Source organism: Lampetra fluviatilis, chromosome 32 (genome assembly GCF_964198595.1).
Source record: "Lampetra fluviatilis chromosome 32, kcLamFluv1.1, whole genome shotgun sequence".
Classification (NCBI taxonomy): domain Eukaryota; kingdom Metazoa; phylum Chordata; class Hyperoartia; order Petromyzontiformes; family Petromyzontidae; genus Lampetra; species Lampetra fluviatilis.
The window spans coordinates 1,000,503-1,026,331 of NC_136306.1; the positions used below are offsets into that span (position 1 = coordinate 1,000,503).

General features: G+C 51.1%; 1 protein-coding gene across 6 annotated transcripts in view; it reads left to right on the forward strand.

Annotated features, from left to right (window-relative positions):
- Positions 1-25,829, forward strand: part of LOC144943612 (semaphorin-3A-like) — a 163,023-nt gene that overhangs the window by 40,328 nt on the left and 96,866 nt on the right. For 2 of the 6 annotated variants that reach the window (XM_078871224.1, XM_078871227.1), the window contains exon 1: positions 15,206-15,681. The exons of 1 other annotated variant lie outside the window; for it this stretch is intronic. The gene's annotated coding sequence lies outside the window, so the exon portion shown is untranslated. Of the gene's footprint in view, positions 1-15,203; positions 15,682-25,829 lie in introns of those variants that run through there. 3 more of the 6 variants (XM_078871229.1, XM_078871228.1, XM_078871222.1) reach the window with 3 other exon arrangements.

Below are 25,829 nucleotides of genomic sequence, written 5' to 3' on the forward strand. Positions count from 1 at the left end.
TAGCTCAACGAAGTGGCTTATCATGTGGAATCTATAGTAGCCAAATAATCTAAGCACATTATTCTAAATGTGGAGGAAAAACCCGAGGACCCAGAGAAAAATTCAAAATCTATGCGACCACGGGAAAGAGAGAGAGACACACAGACACCAACTACTGTATCAAGGGGGTCAGGATCTAAGCCACGACCTCCTGCATATCAGGCGAGGTAGTTAACATCTCGTCACCACGACAGCTGTCTGACTGCAGCTGATTACTCATTCTTCCCACGGTTGCCTACTTACCTGCGCATTCTGTGGGAAACAAATTACTTTTTTTCATTGTAGCTATTGATTTTCATAAAAATTGACAGATACTTTAACGAATAATATCAGCAAGATGTATTAACGAAGATGGATAGGGGCCACGGTTAGTAGGCTGTGGTTGAATAAGATAAGGATTTTCTTCATCAGCTGATGATTATTCGGTAGTGACGAATCATTGAGGACAGAAATTAATAAACACCTTCAAAATACAAAATCTATAGATCTGTTAATGATATCAACTGGAATACTGTCAGCTCAAACGAAACATGCAGGGGATATGAATACTGGTTCACAATGACCAGTGGTGACAATCTCATGCTTTCATGTGATGCGGCTTAAAATAGCACGTGTATTAGTCAATTGTTTTCAAGGTGTTTTGCCATTTTTATTGAAGTTCTCTATTGTTGCTATATCGTGTGAGCTTGCACAGTGCGATCAGTGCACACGCGTATACACGATCCCACAACAGGTGGTTGGAGCAAGTGCCGTGAACCATAGCCTCTACATGCCCACATTGGACACGAAGGGGTAGGTGGACACCACCACGCTCAGCTGCCTTGGCCTCTCCAATATCGTTGTTTTATACACCGCGCTAGGTACCTATTTAAGGCCTAGTCGACCTAGGGGAGGCTCACGACTAGTTCAGATAATCGTCATTGGTGTTGGCCGTGAGCGGGAATCGAACTCGGGTGGCCGGGTTCGTAGCGCAGCGCGCTAACCGCTACTACACCACCGCCCCCCACCTAATGTAGGCTGGACACGAACACATTCATCAACAGACAAATGCCGCGTTGAAGTGAAGTCGGTGGGAAGCTAAGAAGGTTGTCACAGCACAGGCATGAGAGGGCCGGGGCAAGGGTGGGGGCTTTGGCGATGACCAACCCGACCGGCCGTGGATATCTCGTGCTGATGTTGACATACTTTAGCAGGCACATCGGCGACTCTCGTGTACAAATATATCACCGTATTGATATGGGAAGCCGTAAATCTAAATCCAGGAAGATGTCGCAGCGGGCGTTGTGCTCGCCGCCGTGGCCCCGTTTGTTTTGTCACGCGCCCGACAAGCTGTGCAGGCGCACGCGGGAGCGCCGCAGCGCGCGGAGACGCAGAAGCGTCGCGAGGTGAACAACGCGCAGCGCTCGTCCCGCGAGTTCACCCGCGACGCGGACTGCGGACAAAGCGAGGGTCTCCCGCGGCATGGCGTGCGGGGTGTCACGGGGTGTCCTTCTCGGGGTCTCCCTCCCGCCGTGTCCCTGGCGCTGCTCGCGGTGGCGAACGGGGCGATTCTCCCCTCGCCGTTTCTCTGGCCAAGAAACGGCCGAGCCTGGTAACGCGAGAACACAAAACCTCGCCCCCCCTCCACCCCCCCCCCCCCACAACTCTACATTAAGAAACTGCAGAAGCAGTGGCACCGCCACCACCTGCCGGGCCTCACGCCACCGCTGCTCGACCTCGCGCCGTGACTCCTTCAGCTGCAACAAGTTGTGCCCCCCCCCGCCCCGAGCCAGCCGCACGGAGATGTCGGAGCGAAACGACGCGGACGCGCGCAAGGGCACTTCGTCGAATTTGCCGTGACGGGGGAGAGCAAGTGTGCCTCCTTCCCACAGAGATGCGGTGCGGTGGTTATATTCGTACGAATGCCTGCGCTATAGAGGGTGCGCATACCTATGTGTCGAGATCAGGGGGCCGTCACCTCAAATTGTGTTGATGCCACTACACCTTGCGATCACTTTCTGTCTTCTTCTCGTTCCCGCAGCTGTCGCACAGTCGTCACCCGAGCTCCAGAGTCTATTCTTGCAGCCTCCCGCCATCTGGTTTTAGTATCCCGCCATCTGGTTGCAGACCTCTGCGCTGTCCACTCCCATGCCAGCCTCTTTATCCTGCTCTCCTCAATGCCTGTACGTGAGCCACACGCCTTGCTGGTCTTGTCAAGAAGCACAAACCATCGCGTGAGCTCCGTCATCCTCGCAGCAGCCGCGGCCTTTGGCTGACAATCGAACAAAGGCGGTGGTCACCGCATCGCGCGGTGCTTTCAGATGCGCTTCTGTGGCCGTCTGGAACGTTCTTCCTTCCGATATTAGGAAGCCACTGGAGCTATGCACTATAAATCATCCAGATTGACAACTCATTTCTTTAGAACTACTTTCCGTGTTTAGTTTGGTGTCCTCCCCCCGCACCTCCGAGTAGCACGGTTGGCTTCGTAACAGTGCGGAAGAAGTTCAACATGCACACGGACATTAGAATTATAACGCTCTCATGCTGTGTTCTATTTCCAATATACAAGTTGTCTACCCTGTACTGCCGTGAGATATTTTAGCATGAGCCACGTGCTGGAACTTATTTTCTTCACGGCATCGGGAATGCATTTGGGGAAAAAAAGACATGGAAATGGAGCCTTGAGGCAGAAGTGCCACGTGTGATACGAGGCTGGTGAGAGTGCTTAGACTATTAACAAAGCAACTGGACAAGAAGCCATTCGGAAATCTCACACATCAGTGGAACATCGTGTTTCCGAGAACGGCCGAGTTAAAATAGTTGCACAGGACCTGCTCGGAAGAATCCTTAAGATGGTCCTCATCTCTACACAACACGTGGAGATACTTTCTCAAACACTTCTTTGAGACCGCTGTTGGTCCTATGGCAGTAAACCATCGACATTCTAATTCTCAGAGCTGAAATTTGCCAAATTATGTGCTTGGATAGATATTACTTCGAGCAAAATTGTACAATACATAACGCCAAATTATCATGAGCGCCATTGTGGTGAATATCATCAAACATTGACAAAGCTAATTTGTCATCAATATGCCTCAGAAAAAAGTATTTGCTTAAAACTTTAACTTTCATTTTTAAGCATAATTTTTACAATGCACACGCTCACATTACACAATAAAAGACAGAGACATTCACACTAGAAAGGCAAAGTTCCCCCCGTACAGCCTGAACATACGTTTGGGGCAAGTTCTTTTAGAGAACACCAATGAAGGCAGGCACGGCACACAAGGTGGTCAGCACCACGCCCGGCCGCCTTTGTCTCCCTCGTGGCGATGTTTACACACCGCACCAAGTTATCATTTGAGGCTGAGTCGACCTAGGGGAGGCCCATAACTGTTTCAGATAATCGTCATTGGTGTTGGCCGTGAGCGGGAATCGGACTCGGGTCACCTGGCTCACAGTGCAACGGTTAGCTCATACAAAGCAAACACACTCGCTCGCACACAACACACACACACAACACACACAACACACAAACAATGCACACAACACACACACAACACACAAACAATACACACAACACACACAACACACACAACACACACACAATACACACACAACACACACACCAACACACACAAACAATACACACACAACACACAATACACACACAACACAATACACACACAATACACACAAACAATACACACATAGCACAATACACAACACACAAACAATACACACACAACACAATACACACACAACACACAAACAATACACACACAACACACACAAACAATACACACACAACACACAAACAATATACACACAACACAACACACAAACAATACACACAACACACACACAACACACAAACAATACACACAACACACACACAACACACACAACACACACACAATACACACAACACAATACACACACACAACACACACACAACACACAAAAACAATACACACAATACACACAACACACAATACACACACAACACAATACACACACAATACACACAAACAATACACACACAGCACAATACACAACACACAAACAATACACACACAACACAATACACACACAACACACACACAATACACACACAACACACACAAACAATACACACACAACACACAAACAATATACACACAACACAATACACAACCAATACACACACACCACAATACACACACAACACACCACACACACACAAAACACACAATACACACACAACACAATACACACAAAACACACAAACAATACACACAAACAATACACACACAACACAATACATAAACAATACACACACAACACAATACACACATACAACACACACAACACAATACACGCAACACACAAACAATACGCACACAGCACAACACACACAGACAATAAACACACACACAATACACACAACACACAAACAATACACACACAACACAATACACACAAATAACACGCACACACAGCACACACATACAATATATATACACAGACAATACACACACAACACACACACAACACACAAACAATACGCACACAGCACAACACACACACACAATAAACACACACACAATACACACAACACACAAACAATACACACACAATACACACAAGTAACATGCACACACAGCACACACATACAATATATACACACACAATACAGACAAACAACACACATACACACAATACACACACAACACAATGCACACACAATACACACAAACAATACACACACAGCACAATACACAACACACAAACAATACACACACAACACAATACACACACAACACACACACAATACACACACAACACACACAAACAATACACACACAACACACAAACAATATACACACAACACAACACACAAACAATACACACAACACACACACAACACACAAACAATACACACAACACACACACAACACACACAACACACACACAATACACACAACACAATACACACACACAACACACACACAACACACAAAAACAATACACACAATACACACACAACACACAACACACACAACACAATACACACACAATACACACAAACAATACACACACAGCACAATACACAACACACAAACAATACACACACAACACAATACACACACAACACACACACAATACACACACAACACACACAAACAATACACACACAACACACAAACAATATACACACAACACAATACACAAACAATACACACACACCACAATACACACACAACACAATACACACACACAAAACACACAATACACACACAACACAATACACACACAAAACACACAAACAATACACACAAACAATACACACACAACACAATACATAAACAATACACACACAACACAATACACACATACAACACACACAACACAATACACGCAACACACAAACAATACGCACACAGCACAACACACACAGACAATAAACACACACACAATACACACAACACACACACAATACACACAACACAATACACACACACAACACACACACAACACACAAAAACAATACACACAATACACACACAACACACAACACACACAACACAATACACACACAATACACACAAACAATACACACACAGCACAATACACAACACACAAACAATACATACACAACACAATACACACACAACACACACACAATACACACACAACACACACAAACAATACACACACAACACACAAACAATATACACACAACACAATACACAAACAATACACACACACCACAATACACACACAACACAATACACACACACAAAACACACAATACACACACAACACAATACACACACAAAACACACAAACAAAACACACAAACAATACACACACAACACAATACATAAACAATACACACACAACACAATACACACATACAACACACACAACACAATACACGCAACACACAAACAATACGCACACAGCACAACACACACAGACAATAAACACACACACAATGCACACAACACACAAACAATACACACACAACACAATACACACAAATAACACGCACACACAGCACACACATACAATATATATACACAGACAATACACACACAACACACACACAACACACAAACAATACGCACACAGCACAACACACACAATAAACACACACACAATACACACAACACACAAACAATACACACACAATACACACAAGTAACACGCACACACAGCACACACATACAATATATACACACACAATACAGACAAACAACACACATACACACAATACACACACAATACACACATACACTCACACACACAATACACATACACACAAAGACAAAGATCCCCCGTATAGCCTAACACACTGTAGGGACAAGTGCTGTTAGCGAGCACCTATAAAGGCCAGCACGGCACACGAGGGGGTGGGTGGCCAACACCACGCCCGGCCGCCTTTGTCTTTTTCACACACAACACGCACATACAATACACACACATACAATATACACATACACAACACGCATAACACACACTCGCGCACACACAAACAACACACAACAACCGCCATTCGCCACTAAGTGGCGGTGACGTCACCACCACGCTTGTGCCAGGCTAGGTGCACTTCCAGGCCACGTGAAGTGTCAAACGCCCGCTGGCAGGAGGTCACGGGACAGACCCAGGTGCCACGGGTCGACTGACTGAGATGACTGGCCCATGCACCACCACTCACACAACACACAAAGACAATTCACACACTCGCACACCAGAGCGCAGACACATTCCAGTGTAACCAGTAGATAATGCCGGCTAATTCCGTCCATGCAGTTGTTTCTACAACCTGCCCTTGTCCTGTCAACTTGAATAAAACGTCATGTCTAGGGGGCATCCCATCCTCCACAACTGCTCCCCACACATCCTCTCTTCCAGCCCACCAACTTCACTCCTCCCCCCCCCCTCTTCTGGCCGATATGTGAGTGTAGCGTTGTTGTGTTTTGTTTGGCTGTGCACGACGAGGCTCGACCCGAAACGATTGCCACGTACGGTCGCTCGGGCCTGCGATTCTTGGAGGCGGGATGATGATGAGGAGGAGGAGGAGGAAGGAGGGACCCACTGAGGCACTCTGCCGTAGTCACAATGTCTCGGTTGTAAAAACAACGGGCCTGCGAAGCCACCCCGTGCCGCTCTTGGCGGCAGTCGCCTCGCCACGCAGCCCCAGTGGAAGGTGGAAAGCGCCGCCCCTGCGATTGCTGCTGCTGCTGCCCGGAGAAAAGCCTCCGCTAGAGGGAGCTCGAGGGAGCCCCGCGAGAGGGTGTTTGGCCTACTCTTCCACACTGGCCGGTAGGTCTTGGGATAAGTGGGAGTGGGGCGGACACGAACCTCTCGCCACGCGCAGCCTAGCGGTTCACTCACTGTGGTGCAAAGTTTATGGAATTAAACAAAAATAACTCGCAGCCAAACACCTTGTGGAGGTCCCAACGCAGCAGATCCCTGGTTTTGATATTCCATGAAGCTCGTGGTCCACCCTAAACCGCATCCGCACAAACCAGCAGAGGCGGATACCTGATGCTCTAAATGGAGCCGATCTCCACGCGCATGATTTGGCCTCTGCATCGCAAGTCCGGCGTGCTCGCCATCGCACCGCTATGGCAGTGTCCCAGCCACACGGCTTTATTTGTAGACACCGCGACGGGTCGTTAAAGCAGCGAGTAAACCCCCCCCCCCCCGCGTGTTGGGAACCAGCGGGCACCGAGTCTCCCGCTGGCAGAGCCCCCCCCCCGCCCAGAGAATCTCGGAGAAACGGTCGCCTTCTCGTATCATCAGGACCACAAAGCCCTTGTGGAGGCAATCGCTTCACCTAAAACGACGCGAATTCTACCCCGATGAAGCTCGGAGAAATGAATGGCATTCAAAAAGAACTCGCAGCAACAAGAAAAAAAACATTGTGGAAGACCCAACGCAGAAGATGCCTGGTTTTTATATTCCACGAAGCTCATGATCCACCCCAAACCGCATCTACACAAATCATGGCATATGCGGATACCTGATGCACAAATAGAAAATACAAATCTCCAGCAGTGTGCGACTGTGGTCATCCAGAACAGGCCGTGCAACGTCTGACGACGCAACGCCCCCGATCCACAAATAAACGAAGAAGCCATCGCGGCCATACACTCCGCTGCTCTGGACGCGGCTATCTGCTGGCTTCGTCACCTGGCTGCGACATCGTAGTCGTTGCTTTGTGTCGACATCAGCCGCCGTACGGACGAAGAAGAGACGGAGCCGCGGCCACAGCTCTCAGCGCAGTCCCCGCACGCACCCGCGGCGGGGCTCTGCTGAACCGACGACTCCTCGCGGTCGTGAGGCCGCCGCCGTTCGATTGCGACGAGGCCTCGCGGCCAGTCAATGCCATGGTGGCCGTCTTTGTCTGCAGCGCGTGTGTGAGTGCACGCCTTCTGTCGGGGCTCGCACCCCCCTCGTGTGCCACAGTGCCGGCCTTCACAGGATGCTACTCGCTGACAGCACTTGCCCCAACGGTCTGTTAGGGCTACACGGGGGATCTTTGTCTTTGTTGGGTTTGCAAGGCGTGTCCCCCTCACCCTCGCCACGCTTTGGTACTGAACCGAATATTTTCCACGTTATCGCGCATTTCCACGACGCGCGGTGGCCTGCATGCATTTTTACTTTGATGGGGATTTGCATTGCACAGGGAGAATGTGAGCTCGTAAACGCATGGGAGGTAAATTAGCGAGTGACATTGCTGTCATTGTGAGCGCGGTCACCCGAACTGTAACGTTATTATTGTACAGTGGGGAGAAGAAATAAAAGCTGCTCAAGGCGGACAAACCAAAATGTTACGGAGTTAGGTGGCCCTCCCCATTACGGTGCCAGCAACTTAATTAAATGGCTTCACGCCGGCCGCTGCGCTCTGCAAGTCTGGCACGCACGGACATCGGAGATTACGCGGCCGTCGACACACAAAGCATTCTTCCCATACTTTGCGAGAGGTGAAGAAAGTCGTGCGCAGGGAATGACGTCTAGGTTGTATACAGTCATCGGTTGGCTACACCTTCTCCCCTGCGACCGCTGTCCCGTGGGGGGGGGGGGAAGGGGGGTGGGGCCTGACCATTGCGTGCGGAGGAACCCCGGCGAGGCACTTGGGCACGGCTCGTCAATGCGGGCATTGTGGCGCTTGTGCGCTGCTGCTGCGTGCGCTGCTGCTGCTGCGCTGCTCACTGGAGCGAGGGATGAACGGGGCTGCTGCCAGGTTGGCAGCAGCCTGGCACGTCCGAGCGCGGTGGCACCGGGGGTGCATTCTGCGCTTTCAACTCATGAAAGATTTAGTGTTGGCGGATGTGGGAATGCGCACGCATGCTCATTAGCGGCTATCCGCGTGCGCATTCGCTTTCCGCCCCGGTATTCTTCTGCTAATTGAAGTCTTCACGCCGTCGCTGCCCTTGTGCTGGTCTGCGCATGTTGTTTGTGCAACAAACACGTTTGTGTGCGCGTGCAGCTTTTGTGCAGATCTGAATTAAACCTTGCCTGGGAAAGGGGCATTATTGCGCATTAAAACGCGTTCAATTTTACCGCGATTGAGAAAAGCATATAAATGGTGCGTTTGTTGCTCGCGCTACATCATAGCGGCAGAATCTATTTTAGTAATGGTCGCGTTTCGCACAGAACGTAAAAGAGGAGCTGCATGTTTAAATGTGCCACACTCGAGTTGCTTGTAAACAAACTGGATATGTCGTCATTCAGCTTGAAACACATTTGTACAATCATCCGCATTGCCCCACGGATCGCTCTTCCGTAGCCCCTTGACTAAGTAATCATTGTGTCAAGTAGTAAGTAAAGGGGTTTGGCGACTCCCCCGCCGAGTGTGAATCTCTCGGTTGCCCCAGGCCCCCCCCCCCCCCCCCGTTTTTAGTTGTTTTTTTTTTTGCAAGGGGCACCGTGTGTGGGAGGATTCCGCACCGCGGCCGTCCACGAAGCACTCTCCTCCAGCCGCGTGCCCTGGGAGAGGGGAGATCACGCCCAGTCCTTGCGGCGCTCCACAATGAGGTCGTGCGTTCGCGCGGGGTTTTCGGCGGTCTCGGAGCTTTTAGCCGCGAAGCCTCTTCAAGCGGCGCTGCGCTCTACGCGGGAACAAAGCGGTCGTTCCACTGCCTCTTGCAAGCCGCGTTTTTGTGGGGGTTTGAGAGACATGCGTGATATTACGGGGGGGGGGGGGGGGGGTTACCAGAGGTCATCGCAAATAACCCAAACGCGCCTTTCCGCTCATCGACGACGTCTCCGCATCTCGTTCGTGTTTTCAGCGTGTGGCGGAGCGGCGGGCGCGGTGAGATTGGTGCCCACTGCACTGTGAACTCCGCGACCTGAGATCGATTCCGAGCGCCGGCTCCCTCGTGACGACGATTTCGCGTTTGTCTGAAGCGGGTCTCGCGCGGCGGCGCTGCTTGCCGCAAACCGCCCCTGGCATCCCAGGCACAGCTACTCTCTTTTTACAGCCCCCATTCACCACGACGCAGTCTCCTCGAGCCGCATATCTCCTGCGATCTCTCCGCAGTTTAGCACGAGGCACCCCGTGGCCCTGGCAGGCGTTGCAGGTGTGCAGCTTTCGCGAGAGACGCGCGCATTCCACGCAGCGAAAAGTATTTGAAATTCTAATCTATGCAGCAAACCCATTTCTTGAGAATCCCGGACATCTTCAGATATACATGATCTACACAGTCGGGTATCCGGTGAATTTCGGTCGCTTAAAAGTATCAAGTCACCTTCAGGTATCGGCCTATCCCACCTCTGCCTAGCAAGTACGATGCCATGCTGTCAAGGTCGTAAGCACTAACAACAAGGTCACTGCATTTGACAACTGACACCAATATTGTGACAGCAGTCTTCACTCTTGTCACTTTCATCTGTCAAATAATAGCTGGAAAAATAAAAAAAAAGTTAAAGCAGATAATACAAAATATATTTTAAACAAAAAATTGCGGATTATAAACTGGAGCGCACTTGCAGCCACAGTGGAGGAGCCGGCATCTGCCCGCCCACATCCAGCCACCAAGGGGACTGCGATGCCTCGTCGCGTGACCCCAAACAGCAAGGGCGTCGTGCTCTCGTTGCACCTCGCGTCCGAGCCCAGCCACGGGGTCCTCGTGAGCGTCACGGAACTCCTGGGCCACGATGGCCACCGCGTCTGCACAGCTCCCAGAGAGCCTGGGGTGGGCCCTGTGTTAACTGGGTCCCCACCCGACAAATTGAAATACCATCCAGGTCATTAATAGCCAATTACCCCATAAAAATCAGAGCAATGTACTTTGTGTCTGAAAATAACTACAATTGTAATCGATGCAGTTGTCTCCAGGCTAATTTCTAGATTCTTTACTTTATGTATATGTAGAACAATCAGTTCTGGTAAATCCACTGCTTGTATGGAGGCCTCCTCAAACCACCATTAGAATATGGCTTCATTTGTTTATTTTACTCGGTAACATTCCTTAGAGTATTTGTTACGTTAGAAATTCAAAGTGAGTGATTTTCTGTTCAAATGTGAATTGAGGTGATATTCCCTATTTATAGCACTGAGCCAATGGGAGAGATTCCATGTTTATATGGCAGGGGTGAGTCTATCCATAAAACAACTACTGTTGACTCTCCCACAAAGTGGTACTACTCTCTTTTGTTTATCTTCCATGGGAAATGATTGGCTGAGTCAACCCTCAACCAGGATGTGAACCCCTGGGAGAGTAGAGTTGCATCCTCGACTCCTGAACTAGCGGGACGATTCCAAATGATACCTAGGATAGGATGACGACAACGCAAGCATACGGAGTAGAACATCTATATCATGAAAGCGAGACTGCAACAACAACAACAACCACACACGCACACAGAGAAAACGAAGTTTGCGCGCCGTGCAGTTCGAGCGGTTGTCGGCAGCGCGAGGTGGCCGCAGCGACAGAGAGACGCCACCAGGTTGGCGGCAACGCGCCGGTGCAGCGCAACGCACCGGTCCTCACGAAACGGTCTCAAAGCAACGTTTGCGCCGTCGTTCGTCTTGCCACTGCTTCGACATCGCGAGCATTGATTTTGACGCAACAACACCACCCCCACAAGACTTTCCGGCCGCAGTTTGCGGATCGCGAGAAAATAAATTATTATTGCGACAATGAAACTTTTTTTTATATATATCTCGCACCACCGGTGTACCGCCACTGCGTTCAAATGGCCGTTGGAAGAAGCGGCCAAGGGTGGCCGGGATTGCACGGACGATTGGGCGCCCTGTGGATGGGCACACACACCTGCACGCGTCGCTACAGCGATGTCAGGACGTGGGCCAAGGCGAGGGGACCGAGAGTAGCAGCGTGCCCAGCAGAGGTATCGCCTCTCGTAAGGTTGCAGTAACAGGAGCGGGGTGGGGGAAGGGGGTAATCTTCTGCACGTTTGGGGCATGGCAATTGGTATTTAATGAACGGCAAAGGGTGAGGGTTCCATGTCCTTGGGCATAAAACACCTTCGACAGGACAGCACTGCAACCTACAAATTGGTTAACAGCCTAATGCCGCCTCCTCCCTGCGGGCGGATTGACCAATTAGGCTTCGCTCAGACTAGGCCAGCACTAATTGCTCTCCATCTCCCCCTCCCCAAGTCCCAGTTCAATCGATTCTCGTGCAGGGACCGCCCGAGCGCTCTCTCGCACCGCCGGTCTCGCAACTCCAGAGGGCCCGGAGCGAACGCACGGAGCAGGAGGCGGGAGGGAACGGTTGAGGTTGTTAAGAGAGTTGGGACATCGCGCGTTGAGGCATCGGGAGCATTGCAGATTGGCCATCCTAACGTACGGGAAGCGTTTATCCGAATTGCAACGGTTATAACGTGTGTGCTGACACGTTTGGTGGTGACGATGGATAGGCCAACTTCAGTGGGTGGGGCATGTCAAACCAGAGTGGCACATTCATGGCATATGTAGGTAGGTGATGTCCTAATGGAAAACTGCATCGTTTGTGCCGGGGATTATGCGAACAAGTGACAACACAGTGGCATAATCGTACTTTGTCTGGTGTGAGATTTGATACATTTTTCGGCATATCCCTTATACAATTATTTATTAATAGTGGTTGATTGGCGTCTACAAGCTTTGTCAGATATAAATAGTTGTTATGTTGTAGTGCCAGTAATGCAGTGCAAGGCGATGCCACGGTGCAGCCCAGGTGCTCTGTCACGCTAATTCTGTATGCAACACACGGGACCTTTGGCACACAATGTGTTGGTCAGTGTTGGTATTACCGCGTGTCATAACATATTCCACGCGATAAAACTCTGGCATGTTGATATGGGGAGCGTTTTTTGAGAATTTTCTGGAAAGGGTTCATTTCTGATGATCCAGGAAATAAGTCGGCTGTTGTTGAACGTCTGTTCACTGCCCCTATCAGTCGGTGATTATCCACGCCACATCACGCGCCAAACACCAAGCGACACACAGCCCGGGTATTCCTCAACACGCCGACAATCAATGCACATGTTTCATTCGCCTGTGGGATAATGGGTGAGCGCGATGAGCGAACCCAGTCACCGATGTCGAAGATCAGAGGATTAGCAACGCGAGAGTGCGACGTCCGCGCGGCGGCACACGTGGAGTCACGGGCACGCAACGGGCTCCACCCCGCCGTGTTTTGGTTGCTCGGTGCGGCGCTGGTCGTCGGTCCCCTCTCGCGCTCTCTCTGTCGGTGGCGGCCCGAAGCCAGCGGTGGGAAATCCACCATAATTCGGAGCAGATGATTTCTGCCGCGTAACATTTCCCCGCGATAACAAATGTGACGTCCGTGCCGCATGATGTATGGCACGCCACGCACGCGGTGGCACTGGGAAACCCCAGGGCTCCCTCTGGTACCCGACGCTGCGGAATGAAGGTCGCTTTTGGCGTTTACTTCATCACATGACAATTACAAGTGGGGAAAACGGGGCGATCGAATCCCAGTGCCCGGGCAATAGTATCTGTGTTTGTGTAGATTATTTATAGCGCGTGAATGTCCCCTTATGAAGACATGGGTGCCATGTGTGACATGAGGACGCATGGGAACGCTGTGCCACGGAACAAGAATTGACCGTGGCCATGGAAGCGAAGGATGCTTCGAACCTCACACTGCTGTGCGTGTGAGGTTGTGAATGTATTGAGGACGCGTCCTGGGTTTGCTGCGACCTTGGATGACAGGTTGAAGGATAAGAGAATGGTGAATAGGAGGCGTGTTTGTACAATTGTTAGCAACTGATAGCTTCACTTTTGACTGCAAACCGATCCGTATCGAGTTGAAAATATTCTTTATGTCAAAGCAACTACTCTGTGCCGCTACTATTATAATCATTCTTTCACATTACACACTTGTGAAATAATCGAGATATTTGGCCCAATTGTCATTTGAACGAACGTGACTGCATTTTAATTGGTTCACAGCCGTGCCGAGTACAGTACGCGTTTTAATTATGCCGTGATCTCGCCTCCACAGTGCGAGAAGGCGTCCTGGCGAGCGGCGTTTGCTGCGAAGCGCGCGGTGTCCACTTTCATCTGCCACCCCCACCCAGGGCATTCCGTGCGACTGTCATGCCCGGCCACAGCACCACCACCACCTCCCAGCCCCCGGCGCTATCGGCGGGGTTATCTGCGCCACGACATCCTATACGTCCGCGGAATCTGCCCGTGACCACAATCCCATAGAGACCCCCCCGCTCCCTCCCTCCCTTTGTGTTCTCCACGGCGCTGATTTCCAAAGCGGCGCGACAACACCGCGGCACAAGTCTGCCCGCTTTGAAAAGGGACACTTGGCAGAGCGCGAACAGTGCGAGAGGGCGGCCCGCTCGGACTGCCCGCGCGTGTGCTCGTGTGCTCGTGTGTGTGTGTGTGCTCGTGTGCGTGTGTGTGTGTGTGCTCGTGTGCGTGTGTGTGCGTGTGCTCGTGTGTGTGTGTGTGTGCGTGTGTGTGTGCTCGTGTGTGTGTGTGTGTGCTCGTGTGTGTGTGTGTGCTCGTGTGTGTGTGTGCTCGTGTGTGTGTGTGCTCGTGTGTGCGTGTGCTCGTGTGTGTGTGTGCTCGTGTGTGTGTGTGCGCGTGTGTGTGCTCGTGTGTATGTGTGCTCGTGTGTGTGTGTGTTCGTGTGTGTGTCTGTGCTCGTGTGTGTGTGCTCGTGTGTGTGCTCGTGTGTGTGTGTGCTCGTGTGTGTGCGCGTGTGTGTGTGTGTGTGCTCGTGTGTGTGCTCGTGCGTGTGTGTGCGCGTGTGTGTGTGTGTGCTCGTGTGTGTGTGTGTGCTCGTGTGTGTGTGTGTGCTCGTGTGCTCGTGTGTGTGTGTGCTCGTGTGCGTATGTGTGTGCGTGTGTGTGTGTGTGCTCGTGTGTGCGTGTGCTCGTGTGCGTGTGTGCTCGTGTGCGTGTGTGCTCGTGTGCGTGTGTGCTCGTGCGCGTGTGCTCGTGTGTTCTCGCGTGCGCGTTCTCGTGCGTGTGGGGGTCGCCGCTCGTGAAACTGTAGCTGGAGAAGCGCGAGCAGCAGCAGCAGGAGGAGGGACGAGGCGCGTGTGTGTGTGTGGTTGCGCCGCTGATGCGATGTCGCCACGCACGCTGCGCTGAGCGGCCGTGGTGAAGCGCGGCTACGAAGGCGGCGGCGGCGGCACGGACACGCGCGTGCGCGCGCGCCTCGGGAGCGATGCGCAGGTAACCACCTCCATCCGCGTTCATCCGCGGAACCGATTGAAGTTTTTTTGTTCGTCGCCTCCTAAAGATTTTCCCGGCGCGCGTTCATCATCGTCCGACGAGCGCAGACGGACGCGCGGCTTCCACGACGCGAGTCGCCGCGTCACCGCTAATTATCTGTCGGGGGTGCGTAGCCGAGCGGAGCATCGGGAATCCGAATGATTTGATTGTTTAGAGCCCGGGTAGAGGAGGATGAGGGGGGGGGTCTCGTGGAGTTTCCACGGCTTCATTTTTATTGTATCCCCCCCCCTGTTAGCTGCACCTCGTCGTGAAAGGAACGGGCGTGCCGGAGAGGGCGGCGTTCGCGTTGCAAATGCGCGCACGGAGCCGTCGGAGGTGCGGGACGACTCGAAGTTGTGACTCGCCAACACTTCTGAGTGCGATAGAGTATACAGGTGTGTGAGGAGTTTGTGTACATCTACAGGTGTGTGAGGTGACTTTATAGACCTACAGGTGTGTGAGGTGACTGTGTACAGGTGTGTGAGGAGTCTGTGTGTACAGGTGTGTACATCTACAGGGGTGTGAGGTGACTGTGTACATGCGTGTACATCTACAGGTGTGTGAGGAGTCTGTGTGTACAGGTGTGTACATATACAGGTTTGTGAGGTGACTGTGTACAGGTGTGTACATCTACAGGTGTGTGAGGAGTCTGTGTGTACAGGTGTGTACATCTACAGGTGTGTGAGGAGTCTGTGTGTACAGGTGTGTACATCTACAGGTTTGTGAGGTGACTGTGTACAGGTGTGTGCATCTACAGGTGTGCGAGGAGACTGTGTACAGGTGTGTACATTTACAGGTGTGTGAGGAGTCTGTGTGTACAGGTGTGTACATCTACAGGTGTGTGAGGAGACTGTGTACAGGTGTGTACATCTACAGGTGTGTGAGGAGACTGGGGGAGCGATAGTGTAGCGAACCTGACACCTGAGTTCGATTCCCGCTCATGGCCAACACCAGTGGCAATCATCTGAAACGGTCTTGGGCATCCCATAGGTTGACTCAGCCTCAAATGAGTAACTGGTGTGGTATGCAAGCAATCCTACTGGGGAGACAAAGGCGGTTGGGCGTGGTGCTGGCCACCCACCACCTCGTAAACACGTCCCGGTCTTCTTAGAGCTCGCTGACAGCACTTGCCCTCCAGTCTGTTAGAGGCTATCTGGGGTGTATGTGTATTGTGTGTGTGTGTGTTCACAGGTGTGGCTGCAGGTGAGTGTGCAGTGTTGCTCCGGGTGCCGGGTGTAAGTGCAAGCTTGTATATGTGGGTATTTTGTGTTTGTGTGTTGATAGGTGCTGCGCAATGGATACTATAGGAGTCTAAACGGCACATTCTTGTGTGTCAGTATAAATATTGTATGTGCGTATTTCTGGGTGACCGTGCCCTGCTCATTGCGAATGCCATCGCAGTTAAATCGCCGCAACGTTCGCTGTTGTGACATTTATTGTCGTTGAGCAGAGGCGCCTTCCCCTGTGATTGCGGCACCGTTTCAATTGCTAAGAACCGCTGTCAGGGTTTCGCTTTCTAACGTGACATTTGCAACGCTGCAAGTAGCGGCGATCACGTGCAGCTCTGGCACGAAACCACGAGTAGCATGGACGCCTCCCCGTGCCGTGTGGGGTTTGGTGAAAGGAGTCGAGCGCCGCTCGAGATGTCACTCGGCTGCTTGACGTGAGCCGTGGCCGGGAATCGAACTTGGGTGGGGGGCAATCGTCGCGCAGCGGCGCTGACCAATGCGCCACCGCGCCGCCTGCGACGTTTCGGGCGACGCTACAATTGACGTCGGCTGGAATGCACGTTTGGAGTTTAATCTGTGCTTAGACGACGAAATGTCCTGGTTTTTTATTTTCTGTGAAGGAAGGTCTCGAACATCCACTTACCGACACGCTGCCACCCTCTGGGTATTCGCCCCACATCACCAAATAACTGGCAGCGAGCGACGAGTCCTCGCCCCGCGTCACACCAGCCCACGTCACACCAGCCCCACGTGACACCAGCCCCACGTCACACCACCTGTGTCACACCACCCCACGTCACACCACCCCACGTGACACCAGTCCCACGTCACACCAGCTGTGTCACACCACCCCACGTCACACCACCCCACGTGACACCAGCCCCACGTCACACCACACCGCGTCACACCACCCCACGTCACTTCAGCCCCGCATCACACCAGCTGTGTCACACCACCCCACGTCACACCACCCCACGTGACACCAGCCCCACGTCACACCAGCTGTGTCACACCACCCCACGTCACACCACCCCACGTCACTTCAGCCCCGCATCACACCAGCTGTGTCACACCACCCCACGTCACACCACCCACGTCACACCAGCCCACGTCACACCACCCCACGTCACACCAGCCCACGTCACACCACCCCAGCCTTACACCAGCCCAGCGGCACCGAGCTCCGCGCCGTCCCTGCTGTTTTCATGAAATCTGCATGCGCCGCTATTTTTATAGAAGCCCCACGGCGTGCGCTCAGGGCTCGTCTGCGTCGTATAACCCGCGCGCGGTTGTGGCGGCGGGGGGTGGGGGCAGCGGCGCGGGCTTTGCGTTGCGTGTTCATTTCCCTCCCAACGCGTTGCACGGGGCCACACCGTCGGGCCTGAGTCCGCCGCTGCACAGGAGGGCCGCACGGCCTCGGCTGTGATCGCGTCCCCGTTGGCCTCTCTCCTCTACGGTGGCGACGTGGCCTGAATACCGTGCGCGTATAGTAGGCTACTGTATTTGAAATGGCTCGGTTTGTAAGATTGGGGGGGGAGGCAAGAGGGAGATGAGGGTGTTGGGGGAGACTGTAGAGACTACGGGCATGGTGAGGCTTGAGATGTGAGTGGAGGTGTGAAGGGAGAGGGAGGGGAACGAGTGTGGGGGCGGGGGGACTTGAAGAGCTGGGCTCTGCTGTTGAAGGATGAGAATGAACAAACGATGGACTGGTTTCGTTGACTGTGCAATGATGAACGTGGCAGCCGCTCTGCAGCCAATGCTTCCTCAAACTGTCACGGGGAGCCTCGTGCGCGTCTCTCCGGCACAAGATGGGGCATTGGCACGGCAGCTTAGAAAGGTGAAGCGTACGAGGTCGAGCAATCGCAGACAACATAAATTTTTATTAATTCCACTGTGGTGGCTCCTGCAGTCTGTTCAGCTGTTATGCTTCAGATAGAGATCGCTGCTGCTCGGCCTCCCACTGAGAACTGTGAAACTGTCACAAATGTTATATTCCTGCTAGTTACAAGATGCAATCGGCCCAAGACGCTCCACGAACATTCTCATAGATAGCTACCTTGTAACCTTTTTTTACCATCCAGTGTTAAGGATAATATCTTCTCTTCCGCTTTCCTCTATCGACATTATTATCATCATGCCGCCTTGAAGAAAGCCTTGCAAACTGTGATAACAATGGGGCAGATTCTCATGTGTGTGTGTGTGAAAGCTGTGTCGGTTAAACTTGTCACTGTTGTGTGTCGCTGCTGCTGCTGCTGCTGACATTGGGGCCATGGCGGTGAATTCGCACCTTGAGCTGGCGTCGCCCTGGGTCCGGCGGGGTTGTGGCGCTGCGTTCGCCGCGCGTCTTTTGCAGAGGGTCGCGGTTCGAATTTCCAGCGGCCGCCACCTGGTTAATATTGCGGCGAGTAGGAACCAGAATAAAATAATAATAAAAAAAAACTACTCCCCGGTCTGCTTGACGGTGGATGTTAAAGTAAGCCATTGTGAGCCTGCATCAAGGTACCACATTTATTTGTAATCCTGTAAATCTGCAATCATCGCATCCCCCCTACTGTGAAAACTTCCTAGGACCCACTGCTAAAGAGGCGTGAGGCTCACCGAGGCACGAGCACAATCATACGGAATAAATAGTCTGCTAGGACGCGGGTTTCACACGCAAAGCCACTCACTATTGTCACAATTATGCACAGCACTGCGTTGTATTTAAATCTGCAACGCACATTTTGCGTGTCAGCATTCGTCCATGAATTTCCCTCGAAACTCGCGTCGAATGCTGTCGGCTCAAAAACATGTCTTGGGTAAACTTTTTGCATGGCGAGCAACTTGGGAGTATGAAAAAATAAGAACATGTTTTACCCTTCCTGGCAATAAAACAGGAGGTGCTAAGACGCTCAAACACCAAACAGAAACCTTTTGCAAGGAATCAAATCTGTATTAAGCACACGCGGTACTTGTGGTGAACATGCAAATATAATATATGTGGCATTGTCTTTGTAACTGATTGGCCTACACTAGAGACAGCTTCTTTAGGGCCTAATCTCAACCAGTGTCAGACCAGAAAACGCCAAAAGGCGAAAAGTACAGGACAATGCACTATCAGAGCATTTATAGCTCGGGGTGAGAAGCTACAAATTAGGACCTTTTTGACAGTATCAAAGTATGACATTTTTTTGTAGGTTTTATCCTTTATGGCAGGTGTGGGAAACGTCCGGCCCGCGGGCCGTATAAGGCCCGCGAAATCATTTGGTGTTGCCCTGCCAAGCAACCGCAGGCGGGACTCGAAATTCAATAAATCTAGGAGCAAACCTGGAAAAGCAGTTGCGAGTAGCAACATCATCATCAATACCAGCTAACATCACACGCCTCACCAAAGACAAGCAGTTCCAGCCATCACATTAGGGGTGAGTTAATGAAATGTTTGACCAAATATTACAGATCATTTTTGTATGGCCCGCGAATGATGTTATAGATATCCAAATGGCCTTTGGCAGAAAAAAGGTTCCCCACCTCTGCTTTATGGAAATAAAATAGGAGGTGCCAAGCCACTCAAACACCAAATGGAAACCTTTTGCAAGCAATCAACAAAACTTGGGAGTGTTGGTCAATTGTCACCCCCAAATCCCGGCCGCCGTGTCGCCCCGTCTGCCTGCCCCCCCCCCTCACGCGGCGATGTCTGCGGCGGGCCCCTCCATCCCACAGCGCCGTCATCAATCTCACTCCGAAACGCGCCCTCCACCACCACCCCCCGTATTCATTTCCTCCGCGCTCGACACCTCCGAAGGCATTTCCGTCGCTCGCTCGCTCCCCGCCTCTTGTGCCTTCACCGTCAGCCTCCCTCCCCCCAACCCCCGCGTTTCCTAACGCTCTTCGTTACAATTGTATTTTTTGTCTGTCCCGACAAACACACGTCCCCGCTTGCCTTCTCGGTTTTAATCTGAGCAATGGAGTTTTCTTCTTTCTCCGTTCGCCGCTCCGCGCGAGCCGCGCTCCGTCTTTTGAATCCTTCGCTGCGCCCCCCCCCCCACCCGGCGTCGTTCCGTCGGCGGCCTTGTCCCGGTTGGGTGCGCGCGGCGCTGATTGAGACATCTCCGGCAGAGAGACGCACGCGCGCGCGCGCAAGTTTACTACGTCTCGTGCGACATTTCGAGCGGCAGACTCGTGTATGGAGTTCAACGAGTGTCGGATAACATTCGGGCTTGGGTTTCATTTGTCACGAAAATAGAGTTTTTCTTTCACTCCCCTTGAGGCTTTCAGCAGGCACCACCGTTGGCCGTGGATATATACAAGGAAGTTATAACGGACACGTCGACAAGAGGCGCCGCATCACAGCATGAGCAAAGAAAGACGTTTCAGATCAAAAGAAGGGGAATGAGACACGGAACGATGTTCTTTGTGAAGCTGCTGAGCAGAATCTTTGTTTTTTTTTTACAGTCGATACATATTTGATAGCGGAGCAAACGAGAATGTCATTGGAGTGGCGCTGTGCGCGTCCTCTCTGTCTGATGTTATAATCGTGGAAGTTGGGAGGCACAATTAATGACAGCAGTGCCCGAACAAAATACTTCCATACCTGTCAATCCCTCGTCAGTGCTGCCTACCTTATTACAGACAAATTCAGACCTTATTAGTGACCCCGTGCCCTTATAAATCTCAACGTTCATCCTACAAAATCCCATCACAAGGGAGAACACAGATATTGTTTTGCCCGTATTCAAACTACTGAACGCCGTATGGACCTAAAAACTAAATTTCCCTGTACAAGAACCGTATGGGTCGACAGCTATGTAGTTCTTAGGGATGACTAAATCACTAATGAGCTGAGAAGTATCGATGTTATTACTCTGCATACTCTGTTACGGTTGTTTTTTTACCAAATAAGTCCCACTGAGCTATGTAGCTCTTTTTCGGAAGCAACTTGGCCACAAATGATAGCTCAACGAAGTGGCTTATCGTGTGGACATTTACAGCAGCCAAATAGTCTAAACGTATGTTGATTTATTCTAAATGTGGAAGAAAAACCGGAGGACCCGGTGACATATCCACACGACCACAGGGAGAGAGACACACAAACTCCAAATATACAGCCGGCGCTAGGGTCGGGATGGAACCCAAGATCTGCTGTATACCAGGCGAGGTAGTTAACATCGCGCCATCATGGCGTATCAAACGCACACCAGCCAAGCCAAAGGAATAATAACTCCTTCTTCAAGCATCCTCTACCACTCTAAATAATACCAGGTAGAGACTTGTCTTTAATTACCGCGGTGAATTTCAAAACAAATCAGCAGCCAAATTCAGCAGGAGAGCCGTGTTGTTGCAGAACACAGTGGTCACACACAACACACAATGGGATCTCAAGAAATAAAATAAAATAAATGAAAACAACTAAATTTGGATCTCTCTTGTATGGATATAACACCGAGGAATGGAACATAACCGAAGGGACAAAGTAAGCGTGCAAAAGCGACGCGGAGTATTTTTAAAAATGCATTAGTACCTCCAACACCTCCTCCTCGGAACGAGACGTGCGCTGATAACAAGAACGTTACCTTCAGCAATGCATGACAGTAAATCAGCGCCCAATATTTATATCTTCCTGTCCAAGCCTCGCGCTTCAAAGTACGGAGTGGCGTTGTCGTTTCACCCGCGCCGTGTGCAGCGGGCGGGGCTGGGGTCGTGAAGGTCACCTGGCCTCTGCTCAGGTAATGCCACTTGGGCTCCGGGGAAGGGGGGGGGCTCGCTTGTGACGCGCCGTATTTCCCCGTGGAAACGCGCGGACGAGGGGTCAGGCCAGTTGTGGAGAACTTTCTCAACAATCGGCGGGAAGGGTCTTGCGCGTCCGCGCGCGTCACGGCGCGTCCTGCGTGCGTCTCCCACGTGATTTCTATCTCCAGCGCGATGCACATCACGTGTGTTCTGCAGAGTGCGTGCGTGGCTGTGTGAATGGTGAAGGTGCAGCCCTGCGATTGCTTGCTCGCGCCACCGCTGGTGGTAAGGGCCTATGCTAGCGGGAGCTCTAGAGAGCGCCTCTGAAAGGAATTTGACCTCCTCTCCCACGATGGGCAGACTTGTTGGAAGGGACATCGCATTTCTGATCACTTATTTTCCCAAGCAGAGTGCAGTTGGGTCACTGCACTTTAAAGACAGTCATAGCATCGCGCGACATTTCAGATGCGCTTCTGCGGCCGTCTGGAACGCTCTTCCTTCCGATATCAGGAAGCCACTGGGAGCTGTGCACATTTAAATCTTGATTCAAAACTCATTTCTTTAGAACTGCTTTTTGTGTTTAGTTTGTTGTCATTCCCCCGCACCCTCCGATTAGCACGGTTGGCTACTTATGGTGCGAAAAAAGTTCAACAGACATACATACAGCGCACAACTGGACCAGCTTATAGCTTTTGGATAATTGAAGACTCGGAAGCCGTGCTGTAGACAGAAACGATCATTTCTTGGCTTCGACTGGCGACTGATACAATCATTGCCTCGTTTGCTTTTAGCTTTCCACCTATACAGGGTGATCAATTTATGGATACTCTGATTTCAGACCCAATATTTTCACAACAGGTGAATTAACACCACGCACGGTTGTTGAATGATCCATTGTGGAAGCGTTGGCCCCGTGTCTTCCAGAAGAACGGTGACTTACTAAATGTACAGCATTGGTTAATAAGTGCATTGAGATTGGTGGGAGACGTGTAGAGAGGCTTTGAAATAAAATGTTTGAAACATTACATGAGATGAAGGTCATTGTTGGCTGCTACCACAGGTGTGAAACTGGGTAGAATCTGCCCAGTATTAGGCTGCATATACATCCAGGGTCATATCCTCCTGTCATCCAACAAAGTGGTTTTGGTTGCATGCTGAAATATACACCCAGCAGTGTGGTTTTCAGGAAAAATAAAGGTTTGCAATCTAAGACTGCATTTTTGGCCTGGGATCAGAACCTTGATTGACTGCTCATGGTCATGTGATAACAACCCACGCATTCTTGAGTGTGCCACTTTGGTTTTGGTCACAGGGTTGCATAAGTTTGTGCCCTTTCAGGAAGGTAGCCGGAGCTCTCTCCACAGTTCAGTGCCGAGTTTTGCCGCGGCTGCATTGGCCTTTCTCAGGTTCATCCACGCGCAGCGTAGCAGAGTAGGCACGCTCCCACACACGGGCACCACAGGCACCCATGTTACGAGTCGAGGGAGACGTTTCCACGGTCTTCATGTCATGTTTACATGTAGCCGCTCCGTCGCCTGTGTTTACACAATTTAGCATTGTGTGTATATACGTTTAAGTAGACGTGTGAATGTTTAACGATTGCTTCTGCGCCTGAACCTTTCGTGTTGCCTGTCGCTGTCAATCTTCATTTGTTGCCATTGGCCCAGTGGTGGCGAGGCTGTGAATGACTCCACCACGGTATACACAAGTTGGGCTTGCTATGCGCACTTTGTCGTTGTGCTCGTTATCGCTGGGGAAGCGAAGATACTGCGGTGAGAAGAAGCAAAGCTGTGGCTGAATGGAGTTATCATTTCATCTAACTCTAAAAATATTTTTTTATTTACCAGGTGAGGTCCACTGAGCTGTATAGTTCTTTTTCAGAAGTGACCTGGCCACAAATGGATAGTTCAACGAAGTGTCTTATCACCATGTGGACATTTATCGCAGCCAAATACTCCAAACGCGCGATGTTGATTCTAAATGTGGAGGGACTAACCGGAGGACCCGCATAAAAATTCCACGCGACCACGGGCAAAAAGACACGCAAACTCCAAATATACAGCAGGCGTCAAGGCCGGGATCGAACTCATGATCTTTCAGTATACCAGGCGAGGGAGTTAACATTACGCCAATCGCAACTCTGTAACACGGTGGCTGGGAGAGCGAACTCACGGCTCGCCTCCGTTCATCTTTCATCGGTCACATCCATCTGGCAGCCACAGCGTAGCAGACATCGACGAAATCATGAATCTTTACGGTGTCGGCTGACAGAAATGATACAACTGAGATGGAAATGTGTGAAACAAGACGAACTAAAAATAACAATTGATTCTTGGATCAAATTGCGACCCTACATTGTGCACAATGCATTACATGGGGAGGCAGGGTGGTCGGGGGTTGAATTGTTAAATACAGATTAATTACATTACAAATATACATTCTGCTTGCTTAGTGTATACTAGTTGAATACTATTGATTGCCAGGGATGGCAATTGAACACGCCTGCAATGGATGGTTGACACACTCTTTAATGACTTTCAAGGGTTGCCCTTTGAGGGATTCAACAATCTTAGTTTGGAACCAGTCGCTATGCATTTGTAGTGATATAGAATGGGTCACTACGGCGCATAACGCTGGTTACAGACAGAGAGAGGGAATGTGGGCGTAACAGCCGACCTGCCGGCAGAGCAGGGTGTGGCAGCCGTTCTGCCAGCAGAGCATGCAATGTCACGGAGTGGGTCACTAGGGTGCGTGGCGCTGGCTGCTGGCAGAAGGGGGCATATGAGGACGTGGCACCCCGGCTGGCTGGTGGAGCACGTGTTAGGCCGAGGGGACACGTGAGGTCTAGCCCAGAACCTTCTGGTGGGTTCCAGAAGGAGGCGTGGCCGAGGGAGGAGCCAGGCCATGCCAGGGGAATAAAAGGGAAGTCCCGAGGCTGGATAAAGGCTGTCTGTTGGTGGAATGGAACCCAAGGTGTTACTTATTCGTCTCCGGCGTCGTGGGTCAGACAGCGTGCCGGCTGTTCTGACGCGTTTATAGTTATCCCGTGAGTGAACAGTGTCCAAAGGTGTAGAATAAACGTGTGTTGCCTCCTACTATTAGTGTCTCAGAAGTGACTCACTACATTTGGTGCCAGAAATGTTAACAATGAATTAAAACAATTAGGGAAAGTTA